This window comes from Panulirus ornatus, chromosome 17 (genome assembly GCF_036320965.1).
Source record: "Panulirus ornatus isolate Po-2019 chromosome 17, ASM3632096v1, whole genome shotgun sequence".
NCBI lineage: Eukaryota > Metazoa > Arthropoda > Malacostraca > Decapoda > Palinuridae > Panulirus > Panulirus ornatus.
Genome location: NC_092240.1, coordinates 21,848,615 through 21,868,625, shown reverse-complemented (window position 1 = coordinate 21,868,625; position 20,011 = coordinate 21,848,615). Strand labels below are relative to the sequence as shown.

At 39.7% G+C, this 20,011-nt stretch overlaps 1 protein-coding gene across 1 annotated transcript in view; it reads right to left on the bottom strand.

Moving 5' to 3' along the window:
• The window catches only part of LOC139754619 (uncharacterized), a 441,804-nt gene extending 434,459 nt beyond the window's left edge, over positions 1-7,345 (bottom strand). The window contains exon 1 of the mRNA XM_071672088.1: positions 7,194-7,345. The gene's annotated coding sequence lies outside the window, so the exon portion shown is untranslated. The remainder of the gene's footprint in view (positions 1-7,193) is intronic.
• Positions 7,346-20,011: the final 12,666 nt, after the last annotated feature.

The window sequence follows — 20,011 nt, the reverse complement described above, 5'->3', positions numbered from 1 at the left end:
ACGAGGTGAGCTAATCCCACAGGTGAAAAACATCAATGAGCCCTTACAGCCAATGAAAATACAGCTTACAAGGCCGGCAATCATTGATTGGATAACCAAAGGCAAGAGGCACTGGTGCATTTAAGTTCATTCATAATTACAACAGTCTGCTCTCGACAAACTGCTCTCAAGACTAAGAACCAATTATGCACCGTCAGATGAGTCGTAAGAGATAAATACGGACTATGGTGGTGGTGGTGGGGGTTGCGCAGATGTAAACAAATGGTTGGCCAAATCCCCGCCCAGCACACCCAGGTTCCGCCACTACATCCTGTTTGCTGTGACGTCACGTTTGGGGTTCTGCTCTAAAGGAATTTTTAGATCTCGCTCTCACTTTTCGTATCGCGCATCAACCCATCTTTAACGCTGACACTTCATCACATAAACCTGCTTTGAAAAACTCATATAACGTCATAATAAATAGCAAACATAAGACATTATGAAATGAAACTGAAATTGCAATTCATCTACGCCTGTGGGAGAAGGGTGGAAAAACATGTGAACGAGCCTATACGAAACGCTTGCTCTCAGTCTGAAAATATTTTCTGCCTTTCCTATCTCTAGGCCAACGATGTCTGAAACATATATAATAGAGACAAAGGGCAATTCAAGTAATATAGGGATCACTGACGAGAATGTTTTCTTTTTCCTTATTTCCCTGAAATCATAAACTACAAACTATAATGAGGATCAAACAAATACGAGAGACAGACACCAGCCAACAAGGTAATTACTTTTGATTAAGTGGGTCTATACCAGCATCCAAGTTCAAATGGATCAGATTATAGTACTGCTCCTTGCGAATAAGGTGCATTTCTCCGTTCTGCTTTCTCATCCTCAAAAGCTTTGGAATAACAATGTTGTTGGTTGTATTTGGCAGGCTAAAGGTCACACTCGAGTGGTGAGATGACAAGGGTGCAGAGCACCATACAAGTTATGTCAGCTCACTTGACCACCATTCTGACAAACGTATGAAGTTTTACTATTTGGCACCCTCAATCCCTACTTTGACGACGTCAGGGGTACGCTAAACGTACCAATATCAAATTAAGATCATGACGGATACGTACTCTGTGGCCCTGTTTTAAGACATGGTTATATAACGAGGTTATCGATTCATACTGCTTCAATGGCTTTGTTTAATGTGATTATCATTTGCGTAACAACGGGACAGCTTCACACTCGTGCTGCTCTGTCATTTAACCTTGTAATAAGTACCACGTCTCTACTCATAATATATATATATATATATATATATATATATATATATATATATATATATATATATATATATATATATATATATATATATATATATATATGTGTGTCGTGTGTGTGTGTGTGTGTGCAGAATTTAATGGCTTTCAACATTTGCAAATCATAAGAGATTCAAACAATGAAGAAATCTTGGATGTCAGTATTTAACGTGTCTAATTCGCAGCTGTCACAAGCAGATGTTATAAACGAATACATCCACACACGCAGGATGCTCGGAAACAGCACAGAATATTAAGTATATAACGGTTTTTACACCAATAATTTTCTAGCTTTAATCTCCGTCTCGCTTACTTTCTTTTGTCTTCAAAGCAACAACATAGACATCCAAAGTAATCAAAACTGATAAAGCAACGCTCACAGTGCTTCACTAAATGAATCCTGTCGTTCAGTTCGTCATAATTATAATAAAACAACGTTTAACAGATACATCTGCATTTACAAGTTACAGCTTTCAACACAATGTTCTGGCGGAGTTGAAAGAAAATGATGCATGGGCCATCGTAAAAAGTTGGCAGATAATGTTGCTTTCCACTAAAAAAAAATTTATTAATTTCATTCATAGGCATATGTGATTTGCTTAAAATGTATGATACAGTCAAAACTTAGCTCTAACTGGATTTTCCATAAACATGACAAATTTTCTTTTTCTGTTGAGACGGCACGGGCAACTGAATGCCCTAATCAAGGTCATCTCTTTAACGCTCTCTCTCTCTCTCTCTCTGACTCTGACTCTCTCTCTCTCTCTCTCTCTCTCTCTCTCTCTCTCTCTATATATATATATATATATATATATATATATATATATATATATATATATATATCCTAGCATACATAAGCCAGATACCCATTATATCAACCGACCTTGAACAGTGAGTTAACTGGACCAACTGGCTCAACCAGGATTCGAACCTACGCACCTATAATTGCACGATAAATTTTACGTTGTAAAGAACACATGAAATCAACTGAGTAAATAATAAAAATGATGCAGAATGACCCTGTTAAAGTTTGTCCCAGCAATGTTTACGAATATTCCCCGAATGCCATACACTTCACCACTGTCAAATAAGCAACTTTAAAGGCACCAAACCAAACAACAATACTTACACAACCTTTGAAAATAAAAACCTGATCTCAGTCTGATGAAGTCACTAATCTTTAATTCTGTCCTTACTTTAACTGCTTAAATCTTGAACAGGACACCGAAAAAAACAGAACGAGCTTACATTAAGGGCGAATCTTTGCACACACACACACACATATATATACCCAGGCCTGAACCACGACCTAGCGCATACAAGTGCACGTAACCTGCGGGCGCGATCACACCCACATAATAAAGCACATGCGGACACGACAACAAATTATAAGACAATCCACAGCGATCCATGCGGAAGGGAATTAACAAAAACATTTTAGTGATTTTTTTAATGTAAAATCCTACAATCCAGCTGGCTGAAAATGAAGAGGACGCCAATGTTCTTGAGCTGACGATCTAAACCTACTCTTGAACAATGGCATCAAGGAAACAATTTTTCAATACCATGCAAGCAAGCGCAGTAGGCACTGACTTCTGTTCATCTGCTTAAAGGTTTGGTTCTTTCTTGACCCTGCACGCTTTGCACAGCACTAATAAGCCCGTAAGCGAACGAATACGGTTGACATAATACTTCATCCTCCCCTAGATCTGCTGCTAATAAAAAATTACGTGCATGTCGCTTACAAAGTACACGTGTTAGGTGAACACAGAGCAGTAATGTTGTCTTATATGTACCATACATATCTGACATCCATACAAGCATTACCAAAATTTGTATCCATGCAGATAAAATAGTAATTGCCATCTTTTTTTAGTCTATACCCGCTTATAATAATAAAACAGTACGAACAATAGATAGTAGAAAGTAGAAACATATAGGAAGGAGCATTAAATACAAGTAGTAGGTAGGAATATTAGACGGGAGTATTAAACAGTTGTCAGTTGGAACATTAGGTAGGAGCTTCTGCAAACACTGCTCTAGACTTGCCCTCTGCCAGTGCACACTGCCTGATAAGGGTGAGGCATAAAGGCTAAGAAGTGGCACCAGAGTTCACTAGTTATGGAGACTACTGCTGTGGCCACCCCCATGAGGGAGTTCTAAAAAGGAACAGGCATCAAAGATACAGAGATAGATAGAATAATAAAAGTATGTAATATTCATAACAAAGAATCATAACGGTAACAAGTTAGGTGATTCTCAATAAATGCTAATTTTCTGAATTGTGTACTTTTCAAGTAAATTTATTCTAAAAATGAATATATTATTGGAAGTGTCACTAAAACTTGTAACTGCTTTCCAATTTCAGGAGGCACAAAAAAAGGCAAAGTTGATTTCACATGAGAATTTGCAATGTGTATTAAGGTTAGCTTTCTGGTTTAGGTTAGGTTTTAAGATACATTTCAAATCTTACAGTAGGTTTTGTTTTAAGTTAGATCAGGTCATAATGGGGAAAACAGGGACGAATTCTTCCCACAAAATGACTGAATGAAGTATCAGCCTACACAAACCAAGATTTGGTTACTAGTTCTACACAATATCATTTCATAATAATGTAAACCTTAGCATTGACTGGGTTTTGTGAAACCTGTCATAACATCAAACTAACACTGAGCAATATAAACATAATGTAAGTCAAGTCTAACTGCAATCAGTCTATAATATAAGCACATCAATTCCCACTTTGTCCCTGAGAGCCCATTTCATCTAACACTTTAACCAGGATAACTGACTATGCATCAGCCATTTCAAACTGCAAGCATATAATGAATTTTCTAACCAATTACTGTAATTTTTTCATTATATACTACATAAAGCTATTGCTATGACCCTTGTTGATATTTTTTACCTGCCAATCAAGATTCAACCAGAACTGTTGTCATAATGAAAACCTAATGTAATTCCATTAATGTAGTACATAAAAAATCCCAACTCTGTCAAAACAAAAATACCAACTATGTCAAAACATAAAAATCCTAAACATGTTCAGCCATCACATGTGTACCTTCAATTTTATGATAAATAATACTAAATGGAGAAGGGGACGACCAAACCGAAGATGGGAGGTTGAAGTGAAAATAATTTTTAGTAGTTGAAGCCTGAACATCCAGGATAGTGAAAATTGTGTACAGGATCAAGTGAATTGGAATGATGTGGTATACAGGGGGCAAAGTGCTGTCAATGAACTAAACTGGGGCATGTGAAGCAGCCAGGGGAAACCAAGGAACGGTCTGAGGGGGCCTGGTTGTGGGTGTGGACAGGGAGTTATTTTGATGCACTGCACATGACAGCTAGAGAATGGATATGAGTGAATGATTCCTCTCATAATCTGTTCTTGACACTAACTTGCTAAAGCAGGAACTGGTGGACAAATATCAAAGAAAAAAGAAAAACATTACTGAATCACCTTACAATCAACATCCTCAAACTCTTTGTTAATGAATCCAAGGAATTACAATGGTACTGCAATCATTTCCTTTCCTTAGCCACTTTATTTTTAAATCAACCAACCATTATATGGAAGAGAAGAAGCTGCAACCATCAAGATTTTCAAAAATCTCTGGTCTGAATTGTGAAAATGTCTATTTTTCTATACAAAATAAACTATCTGGATTAGATTGGTTTCCTTTGCCTTAAAAATCAAAACAAAATCGAATAATATAAAAGAGAAAATAAAAAGTCAAATAATGCAGGTTACGATAGGAAAGGTTGTGTTGGATAAAGCACTATCAGCACTTAGGGGTACTGGTGTACTGTACTGGTATTATGCAATCTAACAGAATTCTTTACTGAGTGGTAGGAATTACTGGGGAGAATTACTCAAGACCAGGGGAGCATGACTGATATATTTCTTCTATCTTTACACTTTTCTGCTGTTTCCTGCATCAGCAAGGTAGGCCGCTAGGAATAAATGAAGAAATAGCCTTATATTCTTACATCCATTCTTTAGTTGTCATTGTAATGTACTGGAACCACAGGCCCCTATCCACAATCAAGCCCCATATGGGACTTTTCCATGGTTTCCCCGGCTGCTCCATGTGTTCCAGTTTAGTACAATGACTACATAATTATGTACCACATAGCTCCAATTCATTGTATCACATGGATCCCTTACTTTATCTTGAACGTTCAAGCCCCAAGCACTCAAATTCCTTATTCACTCCACCTTTCCATTTCCAATTCAGTGTCCCCCTTCACTTTGTTCCCAGCACTTCTGACACATGTATCCTCTTTCTCAACCTCTCCTAACTAATTCTCTCACTATATCCAAACCATTAAAGTTTGCCCTCTTCAGCTCCCTCACCCACAGTCTTCATATCACCAAATCACTATCTTACCCTATCATTTCTTAATCAACCTTCCTCATACAGCATATTGTCCTTAAATATTCCAGCACAGCCACTCTCTTCTGTACATTCTCATCTAAAGCCCAAGCCTTACTTCCATAAAACACCACTGTGACTACTATACTCTAACACATTCCAGTCTTCACCTTCCCTGAGTCTGGCAATTTAAGACACACTTGTCACTCTTTCCAACAATAACAAATGCTCTAAGTCAATTTCTGCAGTTGATTACTATGAAAGTACGTGAAAAACATCCTGAAATAAACAAAGCCTAAGAAAGCTCTTAACTTTACCAAATTAAATCTATAATCAAAGTTATTCAAAAAAACTGTTCTGTCCCATTCTATAATAAGGAACTAGGAGGCTTGCAAACTGAGTGCATTCGCTTCCTGCCAATGGAAGTAATCGGAAGTAAGCAGGGGGTCAAAAATTATAAATCTTTTTAATAATACAAAAAATATACAATAGACTAGGGTCGCTGGGGATATACGGAGAGTTTACTAATATTCTAATGATTTTTACAAGCATTTCACCTGCTCAGTAATCAAACCCACATTTTTCCTCATCATCAGCGTTATTCCCACAACTGACTACCCAGTATTTATCGCTGTAGTGTACAGAAAAACAATCCCAATCCCACTACCCTTGACATAATTCATTCTTCACAATAAATGCTAACATTACACAAGAAATTCCATGTGATTCTAATTAGTAAGGCTACATCACTGAAGTGAAAAAAAAAAATGGTTTGATTAGTTCAAAATATATAAGGATAATTTGGGTTAACGTAGGTTCACATAAGCTAAATTAGATTTGGTTAAGGTATGTGAAGTTCCGTTACGTCAAAATTGGCGAACTCCATATTTTGATGGAAATATTCAAGAATTCAACCCACCCTAATGAACATTATCTTTCTCAGAATTGCTTCTTACTTCAATTTTGTGGGAATCTTGCTGACTTCTTCGACAAGATAATAAATCCCTAAATGAAATGGCACGAGGAAAGTGAACAGCTGTCACCAGAACAACTGTGAGATGACAAAACATACACTAAAATTACTAATGGGTAATATGGGATGGTGACCACACCTACCACTTCTGAACAGTTTCATGTTAACTTCCGGAGGACAAAACAACCATTCTATATATCAACTCTTAACTCATTTCAATGCACCGGTATACACAAAACAAACTGCCATGACTATAAAAAATAAGCTGTCAGATAAGATGTTGGCCATACAAATAAATGTTCTACCTCTCATTACACACATTTCTCAAGCCATTAAGGCAATTCATTCTAATGTAAACACATCCAATACTCGCAACTGGAGGATAAAGAATATCAATAAAAATTTTACACTATATGGCAGGCCGATTATTTGGGACTGGCCAGATCTTGGAGAAAAAAGGACCAGTTCTTTACTTCCTACTACCATATTAGGATGTCGAAACTATTTGCTGACTAACCGTCATTAAGAAAAATAAAAACTCACCTTTCGCCAGTTCCTTTATATATGCAGTGCACTCCTATATATCAACTCTAGCGTCGTAAAATATCGGGATATCCCACACAAATCACAGTAGCCACCACCTTTCACTGCGCCATGTTTACTAATGAGGTGGCGACATCTGTTGGGGATCACTGACACTTATGACATTTTTTTTTTCTCTCTTCTCCGTCTCCAAATAATCCTTGGGGGTCATCCACAATTTTAGTTTACATAGAACTGTTAGTACATTTTGTAAGTACTATACTTGTATTTTCTTAATTTGCATGTCCAAAATTAAAGCAGTATCATAGAAAACGCTTCCAGGGTGGGGTAACTGAACTGAGGCCAAAGTCCCTGGCGAGAGGCAGCAGGATCCGTGCGCCAGTCATGCCTCCTGTAGCTTATCCCAGGGTAAATGACCTTTACAAAATCATGCACAAACCCAGGCACCGATGATGTTCATGTATTTCCTCTTTTTTTTACCTGCACATATGTGAGACGATTTGTACAAGACATACTTAGGTTATGATATGAAATACCTGTTTATGATAGTGTTTTAAACATTTTTAATCATGTTTCTATTCTATGGCTCGATATTCGTCCTTAGAAATTTGTGTAACTTGAATATTTTCATTACATCCAGAAGTGCGTTTTAGGTATTTCCAGTCATATCACTAAACATTCTTAAATTAATTCAAATGTAATCATGTGAAATTAATCCCTTGTCATTTACATAACAGCGCTTAAACTATTTAGTGTTTGATATCTATTTAAGTACGTGACACACATTCCAGTAAATAAAACCTCAAAATTATTATCTTAAGCAGCATAACGAACAAAGAATAACAACTCTAGATAATGGGACTTTATCAAACACGAAAGAAAGCAGGTGTGATATGAGCTTACACGTTAATAATTGGAGTTAAAACCGAGCATTGGTCCGAGTTCACTGTGAGGTATATCTACAGCTCAGTACTTTTTGCTTTCCAGATTTCATTCCCTGCGACTTTCCATATTGATTTTCATTTCTTTCTTTGCTTTACCGCCAAAAGCGTTGATAATTTGAACATTTCCATGCCGATTTAGTGACACAAATACTGACATAATGAAGCTGGTGACATATATGCCTGGTGACACGGAATAACATGTTGGTAACACTGTGATAATGTTCACGTTATCCTGTTGATGACAGGTTATGGACACGAGTCTTACTATTGGTGATATGATTCACGAAGATGACACATTATGCTGTCACTAGTCACATCACTGGTGAAATAATTTATGGATCCAATGACAAGATATGGAACTGGTGACATGCGTTAGTGATACTAATTCGAGATATGCTGCTATTGAAAAGTTCTGTTGCGTGTGACAATTGACGGCGGATATGACGAATTTTATTTCTAGTCACAAGCTATGGTGATTGTGACAAGTTATGTTCCTGGTTAGAATCTATGATGTAAGTGACGTATCATAATGCCGGAGACAAGTTATGCTGTTGGTGACAATACTGCAAGTGACAAGTTATGCTGTTGGTGACAACACTGCAAGTGACAAGTTATGCTGTTGGTGACAATACTGCAAGTGACAAGTTATGCTCCTGTGACAATCTTTCATACCGGTGGCAATACGATAAGTGATAAGTTATACTGCTAGTGACAAGCTGTATTACAAGTGAAAAGTTATACTTCTGTGATAATTCATGCTGCTTATAAGTGATTCTGCAAAGGGACAGATAATGCTGCTGGTGACAAGTGATGCTGCAAACGAAAATCAGTGTTGCTGGTTACGAGTTATGCAGCTGGTTAAAAAGAGAAAAAAGATCCTGATATCAAGTTATGTTGCCACTGACAAGTTCATCTGCTGGTGACGATTAATGCAACAAGTAGCAATTTATGCTTATGGTGACATGTTATGCTGCCGGTGACAAGCGATGTGTTGGTGATACAAACATTGTAATACAAAGGATTGCAGAGAAATTCAAACAGCAACAGACCATTGGATCCTTTCGAGGTTGTTTGTGATATAAATGTCAGAAACTAACATATTAGTGTGGTAAGAGTAAAAATGTTTCAGAGAAAAACTTGCAGATTTTTCATGTAACTAAGTAGGCGTAACGTGAGTCATGGCCCTAAAGCGAACTGTTTATCAAGTCTATTCTTAAATGTGTCTATGATGCTGCTTTCATCACTCTAATTGGTAAATCACTCCATATGTTAACAATCCTGTTGAAGAAAAAACACTTTGTCTCACTGGAGGTAAGACGTTAGTCTACGACTTTATATCCATTACTGCAAGTATAATCAAGTTTTCAGTATCTGTTTAGATTGTTATTATCAAAGCCTTTGATAATTTTCAATACCCGTATTAAATCTTTTAACCTTCCCTTTTCTAAGCTGAATAAGTTTAAGTCGTTTGGCTGGATTTCATATGACTTGTTTCTATGTCTAGGAATAATTCTCTTTTCATACTGTCTATATCAGATTTTGTCACACTTGAGCCATTTCGTGGAAGACATGATGAGAATCTTTAGTTTACTTTTCGTCTTCTAGATGGTTAACAGTTTGTCCCAAATGATGGTTTCCATAAGTTTTCCTATTACAAACGTTAAGTAAATTTGACTATGATTTCCGGACACTTATTTTTTTTTTTTCAATATCCGTGTTACACTGGCAAACATCCTTTCCTCTAGAACTTTTCCTGTAGCAAAAGACTTATTGAACATCTCATTTTCACTTCTTTTAGTGTCCTTGGAAAAAAAAAAGTTTAACTTTCCGTTCATTGCTGATAGTATATCTTTAACCTTTACATCTGTATGTTACAGATTGTTTTTCCTTATTAGCAATGGATCTGGATTCGGGACATGTGTCTTCTTTGTAAGTACAGACGAAAAAAAAAAGAACTTTTCTAAGGCTTCGTTGCCTTGAAACAAGTCATTGCCTTCTGTAATATAAGCTTCTGACATAACTTTAAAACTTTTTCGGGTTTCTTTTGCTATTTTCAGCAATACGCACTTCATACCGGGTAAGTCGCAATTTCCCTCTGTAGGTAACTAATTTCATCATGATGGTCGCAGGTCTCCTTGAGTTTCCTAAGTGCTACTTTCTTAGATAACAGGCACCGTCTGTTTCATCGTTTCACCATTCTGTCTTCATTTTGGAAACAATGTCTACTACGCATTATCACTTACGTTCCTTCCACTGTTTTGAAAGTTTTATTTAAACTTTTCCAAGGTACACGTGCTTGTTTCATTCACGATAAGGTCACAAAGTCGTCTGTCAAGGGCAATGAAATTAAGATTTGCAAGTCTAAAATCTGGTGCTCTTTCGCGACTCATATTGACCAACATTATATGCAGTGATAAAAGTTGGTGATCAGTCGTAGCATTATTTTTTCCCACCTTCAACATTATTAACGAGATCTTCCTTTGTGGCGAAAAATTAAATCCAGTATGTTCTCGCCGTGAGCATGAAGGCGCTATCATACAAATTTAGTTACAGTCTGCACTCAGAGCTACTGGAAATGGATCCCCCACCTCCACCCCTTAGATATCACAGTAAAGCTTCCCATTATGATCGAATGATGTTCGTTATAAATATTCATGCAGGGATCTTGATCACGCGCAAAATTGTGATCCTTTCCAATACACACACACACACACACACACACACACACACACACACACATATATATATATATATATATATATATATATATATATATATATATATATATATATATATATATATATATATATATGGGACCTGGATGTGGAAAGGGAGCTGTGGTGTCGCTGCATTATAAATGACAGCTAGAGACTTGAGTGTGAACGAATATGGACTTTGTTGTCTTTTCCTAGCGCTACCTCGCGGGGGGAGGGGGTTGTCATTTCATGTGTGGCGAGGTGGTGACGAGATCATTTTGTGTTTCCTTGCGCTACCTCGCTAACGCGGGAGACAACGACAAAGTATAATAAAAATAATATCAATTTATTTATTTGTAATAAAAAATATCTATTTAGTTATTATACTTTGTCGCTGTCTCCCGCGTTAGTGAGGTAGCGCAAGGAAACAGACGAAAGAATGGCCCAACCCACCCAAATACACATGTATATACACACATGTCCACCCACGTACTTATACATACCTTTACATTTCAACGTATACATATATATACATACACAGACATATACATCTATACACATGTACATAATCCATACTTGCTGCCTTTATTCATAACCGTCGCCACCCCGCCACACATGAAAAGACAACCCCCTCTCCCCGGATACGCGCGAGGTCGCGCGAGGTAAAGACAACAAAGGCCACATTCGTTCACACTCAGTCTCTAGCTGTCATGTATAATGCACCGAAACCACAGCTCCCATTCCACATCCAGGCCCCACAAAATTTTCCATTGTTTACCCAAGACACTTAACATGCCCTGGTTCAATCCACTGACAGCACGTCGACCCCGGTATACCACAATTCACTCTATTCCTTGCAGGCCTTTCACCCTCCTGCACGTTCAGGCCCCGATCACTCAAAATCTTTTTCACTCCATCCTTCCACCTCAATTTGGTCTCCCACTTCTCCTCGTTCCCTCTACCTCTAACACATACGTCCTCTTTGTCAATCTTTCCTCACTCATTCCCTCCATGTGACCAAACCATTTCAATACACCCTCTTCTGCTCTCTCAACCACACTCTTTTTATTACCACACATCTCTCTTACCCTTTCATTACTTACTCGATCAAACCACCTCACACCACATATTGTCCTCAAACATCTCATTTTCAACACATCCACCCTCCTCCGCACAACCCTATCTATAGCACACGCCTCGCAACCATATAACATTCTCGGAACCACTATTCCTTCAAACATACCCATTTTTGCTTTCCGAGATAATGTTCTCGCCTTCCACACATTTTTCAACGCTTCCAGAACTTTCGCCCCCTCCCCCACCCTGTGACTCACTAACCGCTTCCAGATATCTAAAACACTTCACTTCCTCCAATCTTTCTCCATTCAAACTTACCTCCCAATTGACTTGTTCCTAAACCCTACTGTACCTAATAATCTAGTTCTTAGTCACATTTACTCTCAGTTTTCTTCTTTTACACACTTTTCCAAACTCAGTCACCAGCTTTTGCAGTTTCTCACCCGAATCAGCCACCAGTGCTGTATCATCAGCGAACAACAACTGACTCACTTCCCAAACTCTCTCATCCACAAAACACTGCATACTTGCCCCTCTCTCCAAAATTCTTGCATTCACCTCCCTAACAACCCCATCCATAAACAAATTAAACAACCATGGAGACATCACGCACCCCTGCCGCAAACCGGCATTTACTGAGAACCAGTCACTTTCCTCTCTTCCGACTCGTACACATGCCTCACATCCTCGATAAAAACTTATCACTGCTTCCAGCAACTTGCCTCCCACACCATATACTCCAAATACCTTCCACAGAGCATCTCTATCAACTCTATCATATGAATTCTCCAGATCCACAAATGCTACATACAAATCCATCCGTTTTTCTAAGTATTTGTCACATACATTCTCCAAAGTAAACACCTGATCCACACATCCTCTACCACTTCTGAAACCACACTGCTCTTCTCCAATCTGATGTTCTGTACACGCCTTCACCCTCTCACTCAATACCCTCCCATATAATCTCCCAGGAATACTCTGTAATTTGAACACTCACCTTTATCCCATTTGCCTTTGTACAATGGCACTATGCAAGCATTCCGCCAATCCTCAGGCACTTCACCATGAGCCATACATACAGTGAATATCCTCACCAACCAGTCAACAACACAGTCACCCCCTTTTTTTAATATATTCTACTGCAATACCATCCAAACCCGCCGCCTTGCCAGTTTTCATCTTCTGCAAGGCTTTCACTACCTCCTCTCTGTTTACCAAATCATTCTCCCTAACCCTCTCACTTCGCACACCACCTCGACCAAAACACCCTATATCTGCCACTCTATGATCTAACACATTCAACAAACCTTCAAAATACTCACTCCATCTTCATACATCACCACTTGTTATTACCTCCCAAATAGCCCCCTTCACCGAAGTTTCCATTTGTTCTCTTGTCTCTCATTTGCCCTCTTTTTCACCTCTTGCACCTTTCTCTTAACTTCCTGCCTCTATCTTTTATACATCTCCCAGTCATTTGCACCATTTCCATGTAAAACTCGTCCAAATGCCTCTCTCTTCCCTTTCACCAATAATCTTACTTCTTCATCCCACTACTCACTACCCTTTCTAATCTGCCCACCTCCCACGCTTCTCATGCCACAAGCATCTTTTGCGCAAGCCATCACTGCCTCCCTATATACATCCCATTCCTCCCCCACCCCCCTTATGCCCTTTGCTCTCACCTTTTTCCATTCTGCACTCAGTCTCTCGTGGTAATTCTTCACACAAGTATCCTTCCCAAACTCACTTACTCTCACCACTCTCTTCACCCCAACATTCTCTCTTCTTTTCTGAAAACCTCTACAAATCTTCACCTTCGCCTCCACAAGATAATGATCAGACATCCCTCCAGTTGCATCTCTCAGCACATTAACATCCAAAAGTCTCTCTTTCACGCGCCTATCAATTAACACGTAATCCAATGACGCTCTCTGGCCATCTCTCCTATTTACATACGTATACTTATGTATATCTCTTTTTTTAAACCAGGTATTCCCAATCACCAGTCCTTTTTCAGCACATAAATCTACAAGCTCTTCACCATTTCCATTTACAACAGTGAACACCCCATGTATACCAATCATTCCCCCAACTACCACATTACTCACCTTTGCATTCAAATTACACATCACTATAACCCTGTCTCATGCATCAAAACTACTAACACACTTACACAGCTGCTCCCAAAACACTTGCCTCTCATGATCTTTCTTCTCATGCCCAGGTGCATAGGCCACAATAATCACCCATCTCTCTCCATCCAGTTTCAGTTTTACCCATATCAATCTAGAGTTTATTTTCTTACACTCTATCACATACTCCAACAACTCCTGTTTCAGGAGTAGTGCTACTCCTTCCTTTGCTCTTGTCCTCTCACCAACCCCTGGCTTTACTCCCAAAACATTTCCAAACAACTCTTCCCCTTTATCCTTGAGCTTCATTTCACTCAGACCCAAAACATCCAGGTTCCTTTCCTCAAACATACTACCTATCTCTCCTTTTTTCTCATCTTGGTTACATCCACACACATTTAGACATCCCAATCTGAGCCTTCGAGGAGGATGAACACTCGCCGCGTGACTCCTTCTGTTTCCCCTTTTAGAAGGTTAGAATACAAGGAGGGGAGGGTTTCAAATCACCCGCTCCCGTCCCCTTTAGTCGCCTTCTACGACACGCGGGGAATGCGTGGGAAGTATTCTTTCTCCCCCATCCCCAGATATATATATATATATATATATATATATATATATATATATATATATATATATAGAGAGAGAGAGAGAGAGAGAGAGAGAGAGAGAGAGAGAGAGAGAGAGAGAGAGAGAGAGAGAGAGAGAGAGATGGGTGATTATTGGTACATATGCACCTGGGCATGAGAAGAAAGTTCATGAGAGGCAAGTGTTTTGGGAGCAGCTGAATGAGTGTGTTAGTGGTTTTTATGCACAAGACCGGGTTATAGTAATGGGCGATTTGAATGCAAAGGTGAGTAATGTGGCAGTTCAGGGAATAATTTGTATACATGGAGTTTTCAGTGTTGTAAATGGAAATGGTGAAGAGCTTGTAGATTTATGTGCTGAAAAAGGACTGGTGATTGGGAATACCTGGTTTAAAAAGCGAGATATACATAAGTATACGTATGTAAGTAGGATAGATGGCCAGAGAGCGTTATTGGATTACGTGTTAATTGATAGACGCACGAATGAGAGACTTTTGGATGTTAATGTGCTGAGAGGTGCAACTGGAGGGATGTCTGATCATTATCTTGTGGAGGCGAAGGTGAAGATTTGTGGGGGTTTTCAGAAAAAAAGAGAGAATGTTGGGGTGAAGAGAGTGGTGAGAGTAAGTGAGCTTGGGTAGGAGAATTGTGTGAAGAAGTACCAGGAGAGACTGAGTACAGAATGGAAAAAGGTGAGAACAAAGGAGGTAAGGGGAGTGGGGGAGGAATGGGATGTATCTAGGGAAGCAGTGATGGATTGCGCAAAAGATGCTTGTGGCATGAGAAGCGTGGGAGGTGGGTTGATTAGAAGGGGTAGTGAGTGGTGGGATGAAGAAGTAAGATTATTAGTGAAAGAGAAGAGAGGCATTTGGACGATAATTGCAGGGAAAAAATGCAAATGAGTGGGAGAGGTATAAAAGAAAGAGGCAGGAGGTCAAGAGAAAGGTGTAAGAGGTGAAAAAGAGGGCAAATGAGAGTTGGGGTGAGAGAGTATCATTAAATTTCAGGGAGAATAAAAAGATGTTCTGGAAGGAGGTAAATAAAGTGCGTATGACAAGGGAGCAAATGGGAACTTCAGTGAAGGGGGTTAATGGGGAGGTGACAACAAGTAGTGGTGATGTGAGAAGGAGATGGAGTGAGTATTTTGAAGGTTTGTTGAATGTGTTTGATGATAGAATGGCAGATATAGGGTGTCTTGGTCGAGGTGGTGTGCAAAGTGAGAGGGTTAAGGAAAATGATTTGGTGAATAGAGAAGAGGTAGTAAAAGCTTTACGGAAGATGAAAGCCGGCAAGGCAGCAGGTTTGGATGGTATTGCAGTGGAATTTATTAAAAAAGGGGGTGACTGTATTGTTGACTGGTTGGTAAGGTTATCTAATGTATGTATGATTCATGGTGAGGTGCGTGAGGATTGGCGGAATGCTTGCATAGTGCCATTGTACAAAGGCAAAGGGGATAAGAGTGAGTGCTCTAATTACAGAGGTATAAGTTTGTTGAGTATTCCTGGTAAATTATATGGGAGGGTATTGATTGAGAGGGTGAAGGCATGTACAGAGCATCAGATTGGGGAAGAGCAGTGTGGTTTCAGAGGTGGTAGAGGATGTGTGGATCAGGTGTTTGCTTTGAAGAATTTATGTGAGAAATACTTAGAAAAACAAATGGATTTGTATGTAGCATTTATGGATCTGGAGAAGGCATATGATAGAGTTGATAGAGGTGCTCTGTGGAAGGTACTAAGAATATATGGTGTGGGAGGCAAGTTGTTAGAAGCAGTGAAAGTGTGTAAGAGAAGAAAGTTAAGAGTGAATGTGAATAAGAGCAAGGTTATTAGGTACAGTAGGGTTGAGGGTCAAGTCAATTGGGAGGTAAGTTTGAATGGAGAAAAACTGGAAGAAGTAAAGTGTTTTAGATATCTGGGAGTGGATCTGGCAGCGGATGGAACCATGGAAGCGGAAGTGAATCATAGGGTGGGGGAGGGGGCGAAAATTTTGGGAGCCTTGAAGAATGTTTGGAAGTCGAGAACATTATCTCGGAAAGCAAAAATGGGTATGTTTGAAGGAATAGTGGTTCCAACAATGTTGTATGGTTGCGAGGCGTGGGCTATGGATAGAGTTGTGCGCAGGAGGGTGGATGTGCTGGAAATGAGATGTTTGAGGACAATATGTGGTGTGAGGTGGTTTGATCGAGTGAGTAATGTAAGGGTAAGAGAGATGTGTGGAAATAAAAAGAGTGTGGTTGAGAGAGCAGAAGAGGTTGTTTTGAAATGGTTTGGTCACATGGAGAGAATGAGTGAGGAAAGATTGACCAAGAGGATATACGTGTCAGAGGTGGAGGGAACGAAGAGAAGTGGGAGACCAAATTGGAGGTGGAAAAATGGAGTGAAAAAGATTTTGAGTGATCGGGGCCTGAACATGCAGGAGGGTGAAAGGCGTGCAAGGAATAGAGTGAATTGGAACGATATGGTATACCGGGGTCGACGTGCTGTCAATGGATTGAACCAGGGCATGTGAAGCGTCTGGGGTAAACCATGGAAAGTGTGTGGGGCCTGGATGTGGAAAAGGAGCTGTGGTTCCGGTGCATTATTACATGACAGCTAGAGACTGAGTGTGAACGAATGGGGCCTTTGTTGTCTTTTCCTAGCGCTACCTCGCATACATGAGGGGGGAGGGGGTTGTTATTCCATGTGTGGCGAGGTAGCGATGGGAACAAATAATGGCAGACAGTATGAATTATGTACATGTGTATATATGTATATGTCTGTGTGTGTATATATATGTGTACATTGAGATGTATAGGTATGTATATTTACATGTGTGGACGTGTATGTATATACATGTGTATGTGGGCGGGTTGGGCCATTCTTTCGTCTGTTTCCTTGCGCTACCTCGCTAACGCGGGAGACAGCGACAAAGCAAAATAAATAAAAAATAAATATATATATATATATATATATATATATATATATATATATATATATATATATATATATATATATATATATATATATATATATATATAGACTTTTGGATGTTAATGTGCTGAGAGGTGCAACTGGAGGTATGTCTGATCATTATCTTGTGGAGGCGAAGGTGAAGATTTGTGGGGGGTTTCAGAAAAGAGAGAATGTTGGGGTGAAGAGAGTGGTGAGAGTAAGTGAGCTTGGGAAGGAGACTTGTGTGAGGAAGTACCAGGAGAGACTGAGTACAGAATGGAAAAAGTTGAGAACAAAGGAGGTAAGGGGAGTGGGGGAGGAATGGGATGTATTTAGGGAAGCAGTGATGGCTTGCGCAAAAGATGCTTGTAGCTTGAGAAGCGTGGGAGGTGGGTTGATTAGAAAAGGTAGTGAGTGGTGGGATGAAGAAGTAAGATTATTAGTGAAAGAGAAGAGAGAGGCATTTGGACGATTTTTGCAGGGAAAAAATGCAAATGAGTGGGAGATGTATAAAAGAAAGAGGCAGGAGGTCAAGAGAAAGGTGCAAGAGGTGAAAAAGAGGGCAAATGAGAGTTGGGGTGAGAGAGTATCATTAAATTTTAGGGAGAATAAAAAGATGTTTTGGAAGGAGGTAAATAAAGTGCGTAAGACAAGGGAGCAAATGGGAACTTCAGTGAAGGGGGTTAATGGGGAGGTGATAACAAGTAGTGGTGATGTGAGAAGGAGATGGAGTGAGTATTTTGAAGGTTTGTTGAATGTGTTTGATGATAGAGTGGCAGATATAGGGTGTTTTGGTCAAGGTGGTGTGCAAAGTGAGAGGGTTAGGGGATTTGGTAAACAGAGAAGAGGTAGTAAAAGCTTTGCGGAAGATGAAAGCCAGCAAAGCAGCAGGTTTGGATGGTATTGCAGTGGAATTTATTAAAAAAGGGGGTGACTGTATTGTTGACTGGTTGGTAAGGTTATTTAATGTATGTATGATTCATGGTGAGGTGCGTGAGGATTGGCGGAATGCGTGCATAGTGCCACTGTACAAAGGCAAAGGGGATAAGAGTGAGTGCTCAAATTACAGAGGTATAAGTTTGTTGAGTATTCCTGGTAAATTATATGGGAGGGTACGGAATGAGAGGGTGAAGGCGTGTACAGAGCATCAGATTGGGGAAGAGCAGTGTGGTTTCAGAAGTGGTAGAGGATGTGTGGATCAGGTGTTTGCTTTGAAGAATTTATGTGAGAAATACTTAGAAAAACAAATGGATTTGTATGTAGCATTTATGGATCTGGAGAAGGCATATGATAGAGTTGATAGGGATGCTCTGTGGAAGGTTTTAAGAATATATGGTGTGGGAGGCAAGTTGTTAGAAGCAGTGAAAAGTTTTTATCGAGGATGTAAGGCCTGTGTACGTGTAGGAAGAGAGGAAAGTGATTGGTTCTCAGTGAATGTAGGTTTGCGGCAGGGGTGTGTGATGTCTCCATGGTTGTTTAATTTGCTTATGGATGGGGTTGTTAGGGAGGTGAATGCAAGAGTTTTGGAAAGAGGGGCAAGTATGCAGTCTGTTGTGGATGAGAGAGCTTGGGAAGTGAGTCAGTTGTTGTTCGCTGATGATACAGCGCTGGTGGCTGATTCATGTAAGAAACTGCAGAAGCTGGTGACTGAGTTTGGTAAAGTGTGTGAAAGAAGAAAGTTAAGAGTAAATGTGAATAAGAGCAAGGTTATTAGGTACAGTAGGGTTGAGGGTCAAGTCAATTGGGAGGTAAGTTTGAATGGAGAAAAACTGGAAGAAGTAAAGTGTTTTAGATATCTAGGAGTGGATCTGGCAGCGGATGGAACCATGGAAGCGGAAGTGAATCATAGGGTGGGGGAGGGGGCGAAAATCCTGGGAGCCTTGAAGAATGTTTGGAAGTCTAGAACATTATCTCGGAAAGCAAAAATGGGTATGTTTGAAGGAATAGTGGTTCCAACAATGTTGTATAGTTGCGAGGCGTGGGCTATGGATAGAGTTGCGCGCAGGAGGGTGGATGTGCTGGAAATGAGATGTTTGAGGACAATATGTGGTGTGAGGTGGTTTGATCGAGTAAGTAATGTAAGGGTGAGAGAGATGTGTGGAAATAAAAAGAGTGTGGTTGAGAGAGCAGAAGAGGGTGTTTTGAAATGGTTTGATCACATGGAGAGAATGAGTGGGGAAAGATTGACCAAGAGGATATATGTGTCAGAGATGGAGGGAACGAGAAGTGGGAGACCAAATTGGAGTTGGAAAGATGGAGTGAAAAAGATATTGAGTGATCGGGGCCTGAACATGCAGGAGGGTGAAAGGCGTGCAAGGAATAGAGTGAATTGGAACGATGTGGTATACCGGGGTCGACGTTCTGTCAATGGATTGAACCAGGGCATGTGAAGCGTCTGGGGTAAACCATGGAAAGTGTGTGGGGCCTGGATGTAGAAAGGGAGCTGTGG